Source organism: Conger conger, chromosome 12 (assembly GCF_963514075.1).
Source record: "Conger conger chromosome 12, fConCon1.1, whole genome shotgun sequence".
NCBI classification, from domain to species: Eukaryota; Metazoa; Chordata; class Actinopteri; order Anguilliformes; family Congridae; genus Conger; species Conger conger.
The window spans coordinates 28,031,734-28,051,264 of NC_083771.1; positions in this window are offsets into that span (position 1 = coordinate 28,031,734).

The following is a 19,531-nucleotide window of genomic DNA, read 5'->3' on the forward strand; positions in this document are numbered from 1 at the left end:
AATGACCAAACAATGCAACTTCTGAATTACACAGCTACAGCTCCCCAAACACTATACTATACCACTGCATACTTATCAGCTATAATTATCAGCAATAAACCTGTTTCAGGAAGAATCCAATAATATTCATATTATAACCCAAACCAAACAGTATATACACTTGTGGTAGGTGTTTGGCAGGAGATAGGAGAACACAAACTGTGTTTTGAATCACTTATTAAACATTAGGAAGAACTCAAGAATGGGGAGGGATTAAAAAAAAATAGAAATAAACAGATAAAACAAAAAATATCATTTTAATATAATTAGGGTCCACGGCACTCTGCACCCCGCAGTTAAGCTACTTGAGTTAATAGCAAGCTCAATGATGCCCAGCTAATGCAGGCAGTCAGGACAGAAGTCAGTCAGGTGCATATGATTTCTGTAGTTTCTGTATCCATCATGGCCTCATCATAGCTGACAGCAGAAGCTATAAATAAGTGTTATGTGTCACCCTACACAAAGAAAGATAACATCAGCTTGTTCATGGTATTTGTTCTCCAAACAGAAATGTACGAATCATTAACATTAATCAACGCTGGTATTGTTAAAGCAGGCAGTCCTGAATAAACACCATTTCAGTGTTTTGTTTTTTGATTTATATAACCAGAACAGGACACTAGTTTCATATTTTCATTTACATTTCATTTCATTGTCTTTTTTTAGTTATAATGTTTTTTATTAGTTGGAATTCAGAATTTCTCCTCTTTCAACTTGGGAGAGGGTTAGATAAGCACATGCTCCCCCTAAAATTGTCAAGTCACTCCTTTTGACTCTGGAGGAAACTTAATGTGCAGCTTTCCCATGCCGACTGCAGGCGTCTAATTAAGACTGGGGGTCGCTGGTGCTCAGTAAGACTACAGCCAAATAAGCACTGCCCTGCCACAGCCTGCACTGGCACAGATGGGTCTGTTTTGGTCTGTCTGCATGCAGGAACAGTACCTCCACTGCTCCTAGACTGTGGGGGCCATCCATACACTGGAACAGTGCCTTAACAGATACCAGACCATGGGGCCCACCCACACACTGGAACAGTGCCTCAACAGATACCAGACCATGGCTCCTATCCACATCCTGGGACAGTGCCTCAACAGGTACCAGACCATGGGTCCTATCCACAAACTGCAACAGTGCCTCAACATATACCAGACCAAGGCTCCCATCCACACACTGGAACAGTGCCTCAACAGATACCAGACCATGGGTCCTATCCACACACTGGAACAGTGCCTCAACAGATACCAGACTGTGGGGCCCATCCACATACTGGGACAGTGCCTTAACAGATACCAGACCACGGGGCCCCATCAACTGGGATGGGTACAGTGCATTAACAGATACCAGACTGTGGGGCCCATACATACACTGCGACAGTGCCTTACCAGATACCAGGCAAACTATACCCTCTGAAGGACCTCTCCAACTACATGGAGAACAACACTGACTCCAGCTGCCAGAAATCTTAACCATCATACACAGCTCATCTGCTGAATCAGACCGTTCGTTTTCGTACCCACTAGGGGGTTGGGTGTGCCATGAACTCAAGACACAGTGCATGTATAGTGCAGCTTGTTGCTCTACTGGTTACTATTCCATCAGTGCTCCAATGTTGCACTATAAATGCACTGCTTCACTTGATTTAACGGCACACCCAACCCCCTAGTGGTTACGAAAACGAACAACAGTAAGCATAAAGAGTAACCTTTTAATAATCCACCATAAATCATAACATAACCTAAACCGCATATCACTCCAGAATTTCATTGTAGGCTACATTATTTTGAACGCAGCATTGAAGGTAAGCTTAAGGGAGGTACACCATTAGTAGCATTGTTCACTACACGTCGGCATCATATCTGGGTTAGTTATTTATTTTTTGTATTAGTTAGGCGACTTGGGGTTAAAGTTGCATTCCATAATATACGGAAATATATGGATTTTTATGCAGTAAGAAAATTAATTGTAGGACGCAAATCAGCACTCGTAGCCTAGCAGAGACATGATTAATGTTGCAAAATGCCCTAAATCTGCGTAGGATATTACAATTTAATTAATTAACAATACCATTTCAACAGTCATATTATTTTCTTAGTTGCAATTCTGAATCCCTACACTACACAGTTAAAGCAAGCAATTCAAATGCACTAATTTCAAATAAGAGTCGCTTTACTCACCATTCCGCGAACAGGACTGCCGCTTCTAAAAGTTTATCGTAGCAACTCCAAGCGTAAATAGCGTAAACGAATAACATTTGGCCACCAAGGACATGGCAATCAAGTAGGCTAGCTGTGGAAGAGGGTATGCCTACATATCAATTATGAAAAATAATAGCTATACAAAAAAAAAAAAAAATTTACAGGGGGAAGACTACGTTAGGCTAAATGAACGATGGATTTAGATTCTATAAAAATAAAAAAATAAAAAAAGATACCCACTCTTCTCTTTGGGGTAGCTAAACATTTGAGGCTTTTGATTTTACCAGGATGTAAAAACGCATGTAATAACATGACAGCTCATTTATCCGTATAGGTCAGTCAGTTACAATTTATTGTATCTCGATTAGGCTACTGTCCAAAAAAGTTGGCGATGTGTGCATGTCAAACGCACGCTACTCACCTGGTAACCATTATATCCTCGACAGAAACTGGGCTTGTAACATGAGTAGTGCGTTCTGTATCTCTAAAGTTGAAATGTCAAAACGATTTGTGGATTCGGGAAAGAGAAGACGCAGGGTACCTTCACTTCACTGGCTCTTAAAACACTGTCAACCACTTCACTGCATCCAGCTATTAGCTTCATATCTACCAAACTACGCGTTCTACATTGTCTCCATATCAACGCTTTCTTCTGATTCTGTTTTCTGTGACCCCGTGTGTTTGATGGGAAACCACAACCCTGTCTGCATTTCTGAGCCCCGGAGAATATGCGCATTCTGTTCACTGCTTAGAGGGCGGGTATTAATCATGAGATCCTATTTAGTCATTTATAAACTTCGTGTAGTCTGTAACTAGTGGAGGGATATTACGTTCCGTTTAGCACTTGCGAAGTTATTTTCAAAGCCCCGAGGGTTACATACATACAACCTGAATCAAGTCTTCGTAGGGATAGCAAGGGAAAAGCAGATACACAAGTGAAAAAAGCAGGCAGATTCGTGTTAAGTAGCCTATTCATAGCAAGAAACAATGCTGCAGAAATAAACATTTTTTAAAGCAGCAGCAATTTGAAGTGGCTCATGCTTCAATTCTTCCAATTTCCCGTTTTGCTGTAAAGGATCATTTTGACATTGTCATCTTAAAAAAAATGCTAGACAAATACCAGTGAATTGAATTTAGCATTTTTAGACTTTGCAAAATGATGTTGCCTGAAATGAAATTAATCTTTGACCTTGGTTACATTTAATTATTCTTTAAATATCTTTCAAAGAACAAGCATTTTTGAACATTGAAAATCCCTTAACCACTGCCTGACAGGATATGTAAAAAAAAAAAAAAAATGCAGCAACAAAGGTTGTCACTTTGTCCTTTCTGTCACTATGGAGCACTTTTACACCGTCCTCCAATCACCAATTCAACATAGGATTTGAAATCACACACATGCCACAGCTGTACTTCAAGGTTGTTCAGACAGGAAGCTTAATTTCTTTATTTCCTCTCTTCTATTAGTGCCTAGCAAATTCAATGCATATGAATTGCACTCAATCTTTATATTTGACCTGATCAATGGTTAATTCATGAAATGCATGAATGCAATTGGATTTTTTTTTTTTTTTCATTTTTGAACTTGAATAGTTGTTTTTGTTGTTGTTGCTGCTTCCTGGTACAATCTTCAAGGGCGGGTGCCTGCCCCAACCTCCCTCCAGCGACCATGGAGACAGCAAAACAGCAGTGCAGGAGTTCACCCAGTGCAGCAGTGCAGGAGTTCACCCACTGCAGCAGCAGTGAGGGGCTCAGCCCAGGGGAGTTCAGCCAGCTGTGTGCTCTCCTGGCTCAGTTCCAATATCTGTGTGCAGCAAAGGACAGGGAGTGCACATGGACACATGTCACCAGGCACGGCATCAGCACAGGCACAGTCACGCCTACCCGGCGACGACCACGGTGCCAGCTCCTGGCACGGAGAGTGGAAGTGGAGAAAATGAAAGATGGCAGCAGCAGGTGTCATCTGCTCCTCTGAAAATCCTTGGGCCCCCCTTGCTGTGTTGGTGAGAAAACAAAGACAGCTCCCCCCCACCTCTGTGGGATGACAGTTGACAGAATAGAGCAAGAAAAAAAAGGGCCCTCCACCGTCTCCTAACTGCCCTGGTCACAACCCCCGTTCTTGGCCTGGTGGACCCCAACGTTATTTTAGATACTGATGCAAGTAGTGTGACATCAGAGGGGTCCTGCCATAGACTACAGAAGGGGGGGGGAGTGATTGCTTACTATGTGTATTTACAAACCAGAACGCAACTACTGGCAGGATCTACTAGCAGCGGTGGCAGAGGTGCAGCATTTCAGGGCTTACCTACAGGGAAGGGAGTTCCGGGTCTGTACCAAACATGCTGCTCTGCAATGGTTCCTGAGATTCAAGGAGCCAATAGGGGCAAATGACTTGCCGGATTGAGCTGCTGCAGAACTTCCACTGCACACATGAGCACTGCCTGACATTGAACCAGGGCCATATCAGAGGCGGAGGGACACGAGGGGGTCACCAGGGGTTGGAACTAGATTCTGCACCGGCTCCAGTAGCAATTCTATGGAGGCTGGTGCAGGAGAGATGTCAAATGGCCAATGGTAAATGGCTGGCATTTATATAGCACCTTTATCCAAAGCACTGTACAATTGATGCTTCTCATTCAACCATTCATACACACACACACACACACCAATGGCGATTGGCTGCCATGCAAGGCACCAACCAGCTCATAAGGAGCATTTAAGGGTTAGGTGTCATGCTCAGGGACACTTCGACACAGCCAGGGCGGGGGATCGAACTGGCAACTCTCCGACTGCCAGACGACTGCTCTTGCCATCTGAGCCAATGTCGCCTCCATGCTGCTGCTGTGACACCTATACAGCCAAGAAGTGACTCAGGGGGCCAGTCAAGAGTGTCCCCCTTTCGGTCTGTGTACATTCTGATATTGTACTTTTGATATTGTACTACTAAAATCCAACCCCACTTCCATGTAGTATAAGGTGGTAACAGACAATTACAGGATTTGGAGTGCTATAGATAAACCTGTAATTGTACTGGCTAACAAGGCTCTGGTTAAGCTAATTTTGAAATAAAGTTCTAATTTAAATGTGATGCAGGTTGATTTGAAAGCATTAGGGTGAGAAATCATTTTTCGTAGCTTTTTGGACACTTTGGGCATGCTTTATAAAAACATACTCATATTTATTAATAAAACACATGCATCTCTTTACATTTTGTTACATCAAAAATTTCATTTAAAAAGAAAAATAAGCATTTTCTGATCATTCAAAGTGTCTAGACAAAAATATATGTATATGTTTTGTATTTGGAGAGATATGGGAACACTTGAGGGCAACTTGGTTCAGTTTTGGGAAACTTTGTGGAATTTCAATGCTTGTATGATTACCAAATATTGTTGTAAGTTATAAGTTAACAAGTTATCAACATAAATGTGTTCTGAATTTCTGAATGGTACATGTCTCGTGTGTGCAGTAGATCGTTTTTGAGATATTGAGACATTTATAGTAAAAATAGGTGGAAATTTCCCACTAGGGGGCAAAGTGGAAAGGGTTAACCGCATACACGCTTGCTGACAGCCAAATCTGCCCAGTTTCCTAGTCTGTTATCCTTGAATTGCATGGTCAATCAATAAAAATTAGGGGACAAGTCGCAATACATATGTAAATAATACTATTAATTGAACCATGGACTCGTTAGACTTTTCTTCATATTACATTACACAGATCAGGTTAGTATGGTTGACTACTTTATTTCAAGATAGATTACATAGAGTAGGGCCATACCAGTAGGCTACCATTGTTCCTGTTAATCCTAGGCTTACTGTCCCAATATTAAACCATAAGTAAACCAAAATGCAACAGCAATTTGAAATTGAACTTCAAATGAACTTGCGCAAATTATTGCACATATTGTGGTATGACGTAGCCTAGTGAAAGTATGGTGAAATCATTATTCAGAGTCCGTCTGTGCCTATGGTTGAAATGTTGATATGACAATATCCCTTAAGGACTCAATATGTAGTCTCATACTCTCATGACATCTCTTCATCTCCTTTCTTGCCCATAGGTGCCTCACCAATTTTATCCATCTGAAATAACGGTGATCTGCCAGTGCTGCACTGGCCTGCGACCTGCCCCAATACATCCTTCCCTCCTTAGGTTGTCCCGGCCCAGATCACATTGTGTGCTGCATGTTTGCGAGCCGCTGGAGTGTTTGAACAGTCAGTCCTTCTACTTGGTTGGCACGGCAACCACATTGTTGATTTTATAGTGATGTGGGAAGGTGGCAGAGTGTGCCTGGAAACTGAGAGGAGAGGAACTCTGGTTGTATGCCAGACGGGTAGAGATTACCACAAGCACGTGTGCTGTCCATTCAGCCTATAAAAACCCCCCCAAAAAACTGGTGTCTAAATGCAGTGATTATGGGGTTAAGCTTTCAATTCAATCACAACCGAAAAATGGTATCTTTCATTATTCCTTTTTTTTTTAAGCACTGCCAGCAAGGTTTAAGAAATTTTTAATAGAACTTAGTGTGGCACCTATGAGTTAAAAGCAGATGACATAATGCATGGTTTGGTCTCCTCCTATGACCTGTTCTTTGGGGCCTATGGTGTATCCACACATTCAAATGTTAGAAAACTGGACATGATTGAGTGTGGTAAAGAGATAAATGTTATTGTACTAGTTACTTGAGAAGTGCAAAAATTTTCATTTGGCCTATTGGGGAGTGGGGCAGGATGGAATTTATCCCCAGACCACCAGACCAACAGCTCTAGCTTAGAGGCATTATCAGTGGAAGTAGTTCTGAATTCTTGAATGTTAATAACTTTAAATTGGTGTATTTTGACGAAACTTTCCACAAATTTTAATCCTTTATTTCAAGTCCTTTATTTCAACTTTGGATTATAATGTACATACATGTTATAATCAAATCTTGTCTATAATCAAATCTTACATCAGTAGCAATAAGGTATAATTATGTCTGGCAGTGCCTTGAGCACAGGAAATGTGCTTAATGGATACATTTGAATACATAAATGATTGGAATAAAGTGATCTTGTGAATTTAAATTGCTTGCATAGATGGCAAAATACTCTGGGGCAAAGGAAACCAATGCTGACGTTAGTAAGTTCTGACCCCTTGTGGTAAACATAGGAATAGCAATTCAATAACTAATGTCCAGGCCACTGAACAATGAACGAATGCAGCTTTAATTGTCAGAAATTGTGAGGATCATCACATGGTTCAAAGGTCAAAACATGGAGAAAAATAATGAATTGCTTTCACCATTAGAAGCAGTTTCTTTTTACATCCTATTACAACATAGTATGTTAATGTAAGGAATAATGTCATTAAAATAATTGTTTTGTTAGTGTATATACAATGCGATGAAAAAGTATTTGCACCCTTCCAGATTTCCTATATTATTGCATATTTTTTCACTGTGAATCGTTTCAGATCTCTGGATAAGAGCGGCTGCCAAATGCCAATAATGTAATGTAATGTAAAAGTTAAAGCATTCATGTCACCCCTGTGAAAAATTGAGCACTTAAATTTAATAGCTGGTTTCACCACCTATAGCAGCAATAATTGCAACCAAACACTTCCTATAATTTTATCTGTCTTTCACCTTCCTGTGGAGAAATTACGACAAATCAGTAGGTTTTTGAGCATGAACCGTTCTTTTCAGGGTCTGTTGCATTTCATACCCTAAGTTATAAAACTGCTAACCTAGCTAATGTAATCCACTTGGGTAAGTACGCCATACCTAGATTTGTAAGAGTAATTATAGTACTGGGGCAAAACACCAGAGGTAAATATCAAAGAAAATGGTACTTTGTTTTATACAAGTAAATCCATTGCAAGTTCAATGCACTGTAGTAATGTACAGCACAAATTAAATAGTGGGATATTTCTAGTGCCCTCACATCTGAGTAAAATGTGATTTTTAAATTTGGACATTAAAACAAGATGGCTGACGGCTAATGTAGTTTGCTATTCATTGAATAGTGAGCCATTTTGGCCACAACCTAAGTGTTTGCTGCAAACATAGTTCGCCGCGAACACTTGTGGCCCTGAATGCACGTGTGGTGTGCTTTGGCGTGGACACAGTTTCTACAGGCCATTTCTACAGTTTCTACAGGCCATTTCTACTGCTTTTTGAATGTAAGTTTTCCAGGTCTATTATATTATATTAAGTTGGGTCTCACAAGCACAGTCTCTGGTCAGCCCAGGCAGAAAAAGAGTAGCCCTTGGCTGTGCCCCCCCCCCCCCATCTACAGGAGCGCCACCAATGATTTTGGACCCCATCATCAATGAAGCAAATGGCAGTGAAACATTGATCCTACATGAGCCCTTCCCCCAGCTTTCAACCCCTAGAATTACTACCACCTTTCTCCGCACTTACAGCAGCGCTGCCCATTTTTAAGTGCCTCTGTCCCCATCCATCTGGGGCGACATTAGCTCAGGCGGTAAGCGTAGTGGTCTGGCAGTTGGAGGGTTGCCATTTCGATCCCCTGCCCTGGGGGTGTCAAAGTGTCCCTTACTACAAGACACCTAACACCTAAATGCTCCTGACGAGCTGGTTGGTGCCTGGCATGGCAGCCCATTGCCGTTGGTGTATGAATGGGTGAATGAGAAGCATCAATTGTACAGCACTTTGGATAAAGGCGCTATATAAATGCTATCCATTTACCATTTATTTACCATCTACATGAAAAACCTATCTAGATGTATATGTAAATGTGCTCACCATACTCAAGAAAAATGTATTTGTATGATGGCAGGCACCATCTCTGAGCATCACAGAATTCACACCTTCCTTGATGTTTCCTATATGGAGCTGTCTAATGCAGATTAATGGGGATAACGACAGGACAACACAGATTTGGACATATGCTGCCTCTGACCTACTGATTCACCTTAATTATCTGAGTCACCGTGAGCCAGCCAGAGAAGGATGGGCTCCCCCTACTGATTCTGGGTCCTGCCAAGGTTTGTTCGTCTTTCCGCCAACTAAGGAGTTTTCCCTTGCCACTGCCACCCCTGCTTTTGTGAGTGCGTTAGACTGGGGTATACTGTCTAGCATAATGTTAGGGTTTGATATATCATGCAAAAATATTAGATCTAGATATTTCAACTTTTTGCCATGCATGTGTTCAATGGGGTGCAGAAATCTGGGCACTCCTGGTTTATATGTCTGTTACAATTAATCTGTACGTCATCGAAAGCAAACCTAAGCTCTAAATGGTACATAGTTAAATATGAGAATTTTAAAACAAGATTGCTTTTTATTTTCATTTTTTACTGTTTATAAAATATTCTTTGTTACTTTTTAAAAAGGATGATTACCAAGGCACAGACCCAGGTTATTTACTCGTTAGGGCTTCAATGAGTCAGGTGAGTATAATTCCAGGGCTGAACTTTTTATTCTGAACTCCATGCCTTCTAAAGTAAGTACATTTTGTCCACTAACAAGGTATAAAAAAGGGTGAATCCTGTGCAGAGAAGAATACCTTGCCAACTGTTAAGCATGGAGGTGGATCTATTATGCTTTGGGGTTGTGGGGCAGCTGGGAGCACAGCTAATATTGTACAAGAGGAAGGAAGAATGAATTCCACCAAATATCAAGAAATTCTAGAGGCTAATGTTTGACGGTCAGTCCAGACATTGAAGTTGAAGAACGTTTGTTCAATATTCCAGCAAGACAGAAATACCAAAAAATTCAACCATGAAGTACCGCCAGGAAAGACAGATGAAGGTTTTCGAATCACCATGGTCCCCAGACAAAGTCTGTGGAGAGATTTCAAACATGCCGTACCTGCAAGGGGGCCGAATAATATTTCTGAGCTAGAGGTGTTCTGCCAGGGAGAATGGGGAAAAATTCCAAAAGCGAAAGACTCTTAGCTGGCTACAGGAAGCGTTTACAAGCTGTTATATTTGCACAAGGAGGTGTTACAAAGTACTAACTGGCAGGGTTCCCAAACTTTTGCACAGGGCCTTTTTCTTTCTTTATTATTTTTAAACTGTTAAAAATGTAATTAAAATGTCATCTTTCTTTAAGATGACATGTGTAATTTGTAACTTTGTACTATCTAAAAGTCAGGTTCACTTCTGTTTACTTAGATATTAATTGTAAAAGGCTTTTTGACCAGGGGGACCAAGATTTTTGTACACCACTTCTGCACAGGACCCCTGTGCTAGGAGAGGGGTGGCCAGGCACACTGATCTTGAGGTGTTTATTTTTTGGTCCACCTTATGTAATGTTTCTGTATTTGTTCTGTATGTTTTCATGTTTATTCTTGTTTATTATTCATTTTTCATAGTTACCTGGTTTATGTTTTCCATTACATTTCTCTATTGTCCTCCCATGTTATGTCTGCATCTGAATGTTTACCAGTCTAGTCACTCCCCTGTCTGCGTGTCCCACTATTCGGGTGGTTACAGTAGTTTTCGGGTTTTCAACATTTTTTCTAAAACTCGCGATTCTTACTTCCTGCTTTTTCTTGGTAGTTAAATGTTGTTGATTCTTACTAACTACTACTAATCTAGGTTTTGTACAGTACTAATCCGATTAATACACTTACTGTCTGTCTAACTAACTAACTAACAATCACGTTTATTGGGTAGTTTAGAAATATTCACTTAACTAACTCACTAACGCAATCTCTTAGTATTTCTGCACTGTTCTGTAACTCCGCCTCCCTATGCTATCCCTGATTACTCGTTTAGTTTCAGCGAAGTGTTCGCACCTGTCTCTAACTATCACTACGTCTTCAAACTATGCAAATGTATACTCCCTAATCCGGAGCCGTATGTTTTACATGTTTTGTTTCGTGCATCCAGTCCGCGTTTTCGTCTCCCTCTCGTTATTATGTTATTACCCTATTATGTTTCCCCACCTGTTGTCTATTTGTTTAGCCCACCTTTTTCTCTGCCCCGCCTAGATTGTCACCTTCCCTCTTGTATTTAAACCTCATTCTCAGTATGCTTCTTTGTCAGAACGTTGATCGTAGTATGTGCCGATTTTGTGTAAGCCTCTTTATTGAGATTCATGATAGACACCCCTTTGCCTTGACTTCTGTACCTGCCTTGCCCTCTTGTTTTGTTTGCTCATCTGATCTTCTGGTTTTTCGACGTGTTGTTTTGGATTTTTGACTACGAGTTTGTTTTTGCCCTTTTGTACCTTCACCCTGTGATTTCCTGGATTTTGACCTCGCTTGTTTTTTCGACTATTTTGCTTTTCGTTCTTGGCTTTGTACTGGATCTCTTGGCTTTTGACCACTGAACATTAAACTACAATTTTTGGATTATCCTGTGCTCTGCGTCTGGGTTCTCTGCACCGTACATAACACCTTATCTGTGACCATGTTCCCTGATATTGGATAATATTGATGCAGCTTGGGTACAAATATAGCTGCACTGATTCAGCCCGATAATTAAGTCTGCATATTATTTGGTGGCCTGGGGGGATTCTCTTGTCCATGGGGAATTACATAACCCGTAATTGACATATTTCATCCATTGCTTGAAGCTTCCTTAAAGCCACAGAGTTGTAGTCTATTCTTGAAGGGAGCAGCAGCACCTGTTTCAAACCTCCAAGCCTGCAGAAACAAGATGGCCCTTTTAGTGTATGCCACCCTTCTGTCACAGATGAACTGTCTGCTGACCTTTTGAAACAAATATTAGTCTAATATTAGTCATTAGTCTTGCAAGAGCTCTGAGTTTACACAAGTTGTGATTAAATATTGCACCACGGGGTTATTTATTCATTTATGATTAATTTATTTCCCTTGGACCAACAGTCGGTGTCCATTGATGGGAAATAAACGCTGACTCTGTTGATGCCTGGGGTGGAGGTACTCATCATTAGACGCAAGTGGGCCTGGAACAATGTGGGTCCTGACTCCTGAGTGTCAATCCAACCATCCATTTCCTAAATTATTCAGCAGGCGAAGCCGAGTGTCCTTTGATCGGAATCTCGTCAAGGGCCGCAAGTCGGCTCCAAGATTTTTAAATGCTGGTAGTGCCACACCAAATCAAAGAAAATGTAAGTAATCAAAATAAAGCAATTCCATGTTTATACATGCATTATAAAACAGCATTTTATTAGGTATTTGTTAGACTTATGTTTTTTATTTATTGCTCTTCCGCTGTTGTAGCCTAATTTTGCTTTCTAGCATGGATTTTAATCTTGAAAGACAAATTATCAGGGCTTCCGATTAGTATCTCTTAATGTGTAACAGATTCCGGAGTCTTAATGCCACCCAGTCAGTAGCATCAGCGGCACTGAGGAGAACACACCCTGCAGTACCTGCATAATCCTATTTGGGGTGTGAACACAGCTAATCTCTAATGCTCTGCTGATGTCAGATTGATCGGCCACCCCTTGCCAGGCCTCTTAATCAATGCCGGGCACAACTGGTGGGCAGTAGCATTGATTGACTCAGAGTGCCTGTCTCTGCTCACTAACACAGGAAGTGATGAATGTGCCAGCTCCTTCATTCCTGATGCATACAAAACTGCAGCTGGCTTTTATTTTCATGCTAAACAAAGACTTGCTTTCGCCATTATTGCTACTCATAGCTGCATCGTCTGCATGCCACGTAATCCACTGATTTGCAGGTTGTGGACATAGTCTACTTTAATAAAAATGATAATAATTATAAAAATAATCAACATCATCACAATTTCATTGATAATGCAATTTTTCAGCAAATTGCAAAAAGTACAGACCAAATGAACACAACCTAAATAAAAAGATAGAGAAAAATACAGTACAATAAAACAATTAGGACAAGCAATACATCCTTATTGATTCATAATTCAGTAGATTTAAATCACACAAATAATAAATAATTTCTTCAAATATATTTTCTGACAGTGTATTTTTATTTCAGTAAATTGCAGTGTGTTCTATTTCCATCTCTGACTGACAGAGAGAACATCACAGGGGGCCGAGTCTGGGGGAGTGATGGGGGGTAGGGGGTGGTGATCCGGTCTTAACCAGCTCTGCGGAGGCCCACCATGACCCCGGGGCGGATAGCAGAGGTCATCGTCTAAGAGCTCTTTATTCATTACCCGATTATTCACCCCACTGGAGTAGTCTCCCACACAACCCCATATTTAAAGGGCAGTAGTTTACAGATGGTCCAGCTGGGCACTAGGCCCTGCAGCTTATGCTTATGAAAGTGCAGTAGCATCAGCCATCCCAGATCCACAGCAACGACACAGCCAGCCCTGCTGCAGCACCGTCCAAAGCTAAAACTGACACCCTTGATGACAGCTTTCTTCATCCCTGTGTGGATGTGTCTGGAATTGCCTTCCTTGTGCTATCACTGGCATCAATCAGTCTGACAGCACTCAGGCGTTCAAGAAGTGACTAAATGAACATACATAATCGCCCAGTAACCTTCCTTCTGGGACTCATCTATTTCTTTTTTCAATTAGCATAACTATAAATAGTCTTTATTTCTGAGCAGCTGCAGCACTGATTTAGCCACTGAATTTATTTAGAGAAACACTGACTTGTCAGCCATATAACCTTGTTGCTTGTTCAGATGGTTTTTTATCTGGGTATAGAATCAAATAAAAACAGGAGAGAAAAAAACACAGTGTAAATACAATAGTGCCTCCAATTTGTTTGTGCAGCATCTCTTGGCTTCATAAGAAACCTAGACTGGAGTCTAAAGTATGTGTGATATTGTTCTAAGATATAGCTGGCAGGGGCCCATCCCTCCATGACATCATCACCTCCTCTCAAACTGTGAGTCTGGTCTCTGTGATGATGGCCATCTGGCTCATTCGCATGGTTGGCCAAACCTAAGTCTGCATATTATAGGTCTCACAGGGCTGTGCTCTTGCACGCTGCCATTCAATATGTCTATATATTTAACATGTATTCTTAAAATTGGCAGCCTGTCCAGGGTGTTTTCCTGCCTCTTCTCCAATAGCCTTCTCCAATCCTGACCAGGAATAGACAGATTAGATAATTGATGGATGGATGGATGTATTCTTAAACAGAAAAACACTGAGAAGCTTTCTGTAATGTCAGTCTTTTATCAGCCTTGCGTCATTGTAATACTGCATTTTGTAGTTTTGTGTTGGAAAAATAAATAAAATCTCTTTTACTATATCCTTGAAGTTTTCCAGAGAATTGTAAACAATGTACATTATCCTCAACCATAATGTCAGACCAATACTCATGGTTATTATTATTATTATATTATTATTATTATTTATTATTATATTTTATTTAAACTCGATAACATCATAGGTTGAGGCATTAAAATGAGAAGAAAACATTAAAATGATAGACCACTAAAAATTATTAAAGAATGCCTTACAGCCAGGAAGACGAGGAGATCAATTACCTGATTGTTCCTAACGCATGTTCACACTGGTCAAATAAATCTGTAGTGTGGCCATTGCAATGCACAACACAGAACTTCTGTACCTTTGGCTGAAGTCTACAGAAATGCTATGCATTGTTGCATCGATAACAACATAGAAGAGTGAGTGGTTAGCTGTAATCAGAGTGGGAAATTATCACTTTGTTACACAACGTGAGAGCTAAGCACAATGCCAAATGTCTGCCCCTCAGAGGGAGGGGAATACTGATCTGGGATCAGTGCTTTGTGACTTCGGCTTGAGGGAGGGTGACTACACTCCACTGTGTACACAAAAAAGTGGAAAATAGGCTTCCCAAAAGGCAAAAGTTCAAAATATAAAAAATGAAGAGGGAAGCCACTGCAAAAGATTTATTTATTTTTATACCTAAGAAATACACACCCTTTTCAGTGTTTTCAGAAGGTTACATAACATACACTGGCTTAATAAATGCAGACCACTATCATTGCAACACATTTCGAGTTGTGAACTCTTCAGGCAGTCTTGAAGGTTGTACACATATCCCATGGCTACAATTTGCCCTCCATCCTCATTCCTGACATTTCCATGATTAATACATCTACAGTGATAAAGAAAAAAAACACACTTTCGCATTCACAAACCCAGTAGGGACCCGATCAATTACTTGTTTTGGGGATTCACTGGCGTCCCATGGGGTTTATATGAACCCAGAGCAACCTGACTAATCTCGCAGCTCAGAGAGGTGAAGCCTTTGGCTATACAGTGGATTTTCAACAACTTTTTTTCTGAAATGTCTTCAGAAGAAATTCACATCAGAAGTAGGCCAAATCTGAGGCACTGCTAATGATTCTGTGTCCATGAGAGTTTACCAACTCACTGTGGGATTCTGCAGATGGACCTATTGCTATAGGGTCAAGCAGAGGATGGTGTGGATGGAAATTTCAACGACTTAACAGAACAGAAGAGTTCAGAAACAAATCACTCTGAGAAAAATAATGGCGAACTCTGCCACAGTATAAAGCCACTGTAATATGAGCCAGTGTTATAAAGACTGGTGAACTGCAATTCAGGGTAGCCAGCAGTGTACCCTCTTAATTAGAGGGGTAACTATGTATGCTGTAATTCCTCCATGTTTAACTTTACATACATTAGTGGCATTTGGCAGACACTCTTATCCAGGGCCATATACAGTTGATGACGTACAGCAATGCTGGATTAAGGGCCTTGCTCAAAGGCCCAACGGCTATACGGATCTTATTGTGGCTACACCGGGGATTGAACCACTGACCTTGTGGGTCCTAGTCGTACCTTAACCACTATGCTACAGGACATCCCAACTCGATAACATCATGCAAATACCCTCAAATGGAACCTGACAGTGAGAACATTAACCTTATATTCATTGTTTCATTTCAGATCCAGTGCTGGAGTAACAAAACACCAAAACAACAAAACTGTGTCACTGTCCAAATACTTGCAGACTGCACGTCATGTTCTCCTGCATTATGAATTCCTATGGATAATGAGAGCCACCTAAAATAGACATAAATGTATTATAATATGACATGACTTCTTGCGCTGCTGAAACACAATTTAGTGCTGATGCAATACAATCACTATTCAAGGGAAAAAATAAATGATCCGGGCGTCTTTATTATATCTGTAAATTGAATTTGTGAATGAAAAGAAAAAGCAGCCCTACTTTATTTCAATTGGATCCACAGAAATAATGACACCAATTTGCGAAGGCAGGAATTGAAGTAAACTTCAAATTACTGGTTTGTTTATTTTCTCTGTATCCAGTACATTGGATTTGAAAACATCAATACTGTATGTGGCTGGTCACCTTTAATTTGAGGGTATTTACATCAATTTTCAGTGTGTAGGAATTACAGCCCTTTTTATGTGTGTTAAATAAAGCCATCATATTTAGCACTTGATGGCAAATCCGTCACGTTAAACAGCTGGCTGAAGTCTGCCACGCATTGACAATCCGATGCCACGTATATTCCCTGGTGATGCTCTGCCAGGCCTGTACTGTAGACATTTTTCGTTCCTGTTTTTTTTGGGCCTGTTTGGCTTCAGTCTTGTCTTCAGTGAGTGAAACAGGTGTTCTGTTAGATTCAGGTCAGGTGATTGACTATGGCCAGTCAATAACATTTGGTTGCTTTAGCAGTATTAGGTCATTGTCCTGCTGCATGGTGAAGCACCTTCCAGTGGATCTTGAGGTGTTTGGATGGATCTGAGCAAGTAAGATGTTTCTGTAAGTTGTGAGTAGTCCCATCATTAACAAGTGAGGTGGTTCCACTTGCAGCCACACATGCCCAAGCTATAATACCACCTCCACCATGTTTCATGCATTCTTTCTCCACACTTTCTTCTAGAGGTTAATATTAAACTCACCTGCGCATAAGACTCTACAGTTCTTAAATGAAATTTTTTGCAAATTGTAACTGAGCCAAAAACATAGCTTAAATTGAAATTGAAATTTTAAATTTCATTGAATGACTGCGGCCAAAGCAATTAAGTTGCCGATTACATCAAGACTTACTTTTGACCCTACTGTTAATGACTCGATACCTACATTTTTAAATGATGTTTTGCTCAAGCAGTTACACTAAATCAGCAATTTAATAGGTAAGACCTGTACACCAGCTTGTTGATACAAGTAAATAATCAGGCAATCATATGGCTGAAATGAAATGCATAAAAGCATGCAGATGTGGTCAAGAGGTTCAGCTGTTGTTCAGACCAAATATCAGAATGGGGAATAAATGTGATTGTGATAAGTGACTTTGACCGTAGAATGATTGCTGGCGCCAGACAGGGTGGTTTGAATATCTCAGAAACTGCTGATTTTCATGCACAGCAGTCTCTAGAGTTTGCAGAGAATGGTGTGGGAAAAAAACAAAACAAAAAAAAAACCGAAACACCCAGTGAGCAGCCGTTCTGCAGGCAAAAACGCATTATTAGTGAGAGAGGTCATAGAAGAAGGGCCAGAATGGTCAAAACTGACAGGAAGGAGACAGAAACGCAAATAACCACACATTACAACACCTGAACACACAACGTGTCAAACCTCTAAGTGGACAGCAGCAGAAGACCAATAAGTCTTTAAAAATACAATACAAACCTAATAAAGTGCTCATTGATTGTACAGCATGGAATGGAAGGAGCCCATGTAGTCTACGTAAACATGTAGCCTCGTGAATCGTTCCTTCATCCTGTTATTGGCAACGTGTGTGATAATTACGGAGAGAATAAGGGGAGAAAGATGGCTTGCCATATTACAGAACAGATACTAATTGCATGTAATTGCAAAGAGGTTTCAACGGTCTATTTTTTTTTTTCATTCGTAGAACATTAGTGTCAATCACCCGGCTACTACTACTGCTCTCTCCACACACACGCACACACACACACACATACTCACGCACACGCGCATTGGCATACCTCCTTGAAATGCATAGCCTGCTATAGGCATTTGTAAATTACAGTGTGCAGAGACATCGGCTAGTAAAGCTCGCGTATTTGATGCAGACGACAGGGTACAGAGCAGCTTACTGGCTAGAGAAACATGATTGACCGATAAGGAGGATTACAGTTGTTGTTTTTCACCCTAAAAATGGTCACTCTAAAAAAACTAATAGTGGCATGCATGGGCAGACATGCATTGGGACTGTGGACAAGAACGGAACGGTAAGAACGCAATAGAACGATGTTGCATGTAAAAAAACCTGTTGTTTTACGCTATTCGATTGCAGTGCCATTTACACATAACCTACTTGGATGTCGTGATCTGACCGGTCATAAACAGATGTAGCCTGCTGAAGGCGAAGCATCTAACGGAGGTAGATTCGGTAAGGCGGTGGGTTGTGGAACAAGTGTAGGGTATACTACTCTCTCCTTGCTATAGCTTATGCAATGTTTTATTATCCGTCATGCAAGCATTTGAATTGTTGATCAGTGACCTTTTTAGTTTTCACCCAAAGCCAATTTGGAGGAATACATACTGGTTTGCATCCTCATGTAACCTGTCTCGGTGATGCGCGTCTGTATTAGACAACCACTGGAGTGTTTCTTATGTTTTCCCTGGCAAATGCATTGTAATATTTTAAATGCCAGCGAAAGAAAATATTTTCCAAAACACATATTTGAAGGCTATCTTAATCTACATAGTGTGCTACTGCATGTGCCTTCAGCTACATTAGCCTACGCGCCTGTGTCTATGAAAATAGCATACATTTCATAATTAGGAATGCGTTAAACTAAGGGAGTTTTACATTATCCCGTGCAAAAACATTGAAGGTTATTGAATGTTTTGGTGATGATGAATTTTGTCATGTAAAACATCCGATTGCTGCGGTATGCTGTGTCGTAGTGCACTGTAGTCTAATACGCACGATATTGGGTGCAGGGAATACACGGGGTATCCCATAAAGCAAGCGCCAGATTATACTGTGAACATGACGTAATGCCTCTGCCGGTTTAAGATGCTGCGTATTACTCTCTTGCAGTTCCCTTGTACAATATAACGTAGAATAGGTTGCTATTACCAGGCAATATCCAGAAGCAACCCTTAAGTCAGTAGTTTGCTGTTGCAGCGAGAGAGTTTTCCAGTAGCCAGTAACGCTAGACCTTTGCGGTAGCTGAAGCCTAATTGGAATTGGGGGGGGGGGTTGAGCATGCCATGACGTGATGACATAGCACTGAATTATTCAAGGTTATTTAGGAACAGTTGTGTTCCAGACCAAATTCCTAACTGGCAAAATTAATCCCTTCCTGTCTGCCTCAATGACCAAGATGTGTGCTAAGTGGTTTGGTTAAAAGTACATTACTGCATACATGAAGATTTTGTTTTATAAATTCATAAAACTGACCCATATATTCAGAGAACACCGTACACTGCTTCATTATAACATTATGAGCCC